This window comes from Bison bison, unplaced genomic scaffold (assembly GCF_000754665.1).
Source record: "Bison bison bison isolate TAMUID 2011002044 unplaced genomic scaffold, Bison_UMD1.0 scf7180017864310, whole genome shotgun sequence".
NCBI lineage: Eukaryota > Metazoa > Chordata > Mammalia > Artiodactyla > Bovidae > Bison > Bison bison.
This window is the reverse complement of record NW_011494882.1, coordinates 424,398-425,624: the sequence shown is the minus strand read 5'-3', so window position 1 is coordinate 425,624 and position 1,227 is coordinate 424,398.

Below are 1,227 nucleotides of genomic sequence, written 5' to 3'. Positions count from 1 at the left end.
ATCCTCATGGAAAAGAAATGCAAAAAGCAAAATGGCTGTCTGGGGAGGCCTTACAAATAGCTGTGAAAAGAAGAGAAGCGAAAAGCAAAGGAGAAAAGGAAAGATATAAACATCTGAATGCAAAGTTCCAAAGAATAGCAAGAAGAGATAAGAAAGCCTTCTTCAGTGATCAATGCAAAGAAATAGAGGAAAACAACGTAATGGGAAAGACTAGAGATCTCTTCAAGAAAATCAGAGATACCAAAGGAACATTTTATGCAAAGATGGGCTCGATAAAGGACAGAAATGGTATGGACCTAACAGAAGCAGAAGATATTAAGAAGAGATGGCAAGAATACACAGAAGAACTGTACAAAAAAGATCTTTACGACCCAGATAATCATGATGGTTGATCACTGACCTAGAGCCAGACATCCTGGAATGTGAAGTCAAGTGGGCCTTAGAAAGCATCACTACGAACAAAGCTAATGGAGGTGATGGAATTCCAGTTAAGCTATTCTAAATCCTGAAAGATGATGCTGTGAAAGTGCTGCGCTCAGTATGCCAGCAAATTTGGAAAACTCAGCAGTGGCCACAGGACTGGAAAAGGTCAGTTTTCATTCCAATCCCAAAGAAAGGCAATGCCAAAGAATGCTCAAACTACCGCACAATTGCACTCATCTCACACGCGAGTAAGGTAATGCTCAAAATTCTCCAAGCCAGGCTTAAGCAATATGTGAACCATGAACTTCCTGATGTTCAAGCTGGTTTTAGAAAAGGCAGAGGAACCAGAGATCAAATTGCCAACATCCGCTGGATCATGGAAAAAGCAAGAGAGTTCCAGAAAAACATCTATTTCTGCTTTATTGACTATGCCAAAGCCTTTGACTGTGTGGATCACAGTAAACTGTGGAAAATTCTGAAAGATGGGAATACCAGACCACCTGATCTGCCTCTTGAGAAATCCGTATGCAGGTCGGGAAGCAACAGTTAGAACTGGACATGGAACAACAGACTGCTTCCAAATAGGAAAAGGAGTACATCAAGGCTGTATATTGTCACCCTGTTTATTTAACTTATATGCAGAGTACATCATGAGAAACGCTGGGCTGGAAGAAACACAAGCTGGAATCAAGATTGCCGGAAGAAATCTCAATAACCTCAGATATGCAGATGACACCACCTTTATGGCAGAAAGTGAAGAGGAATTCAAAAGCCTCTTGATGAAAGTGAACGTGGAGAGTGAAA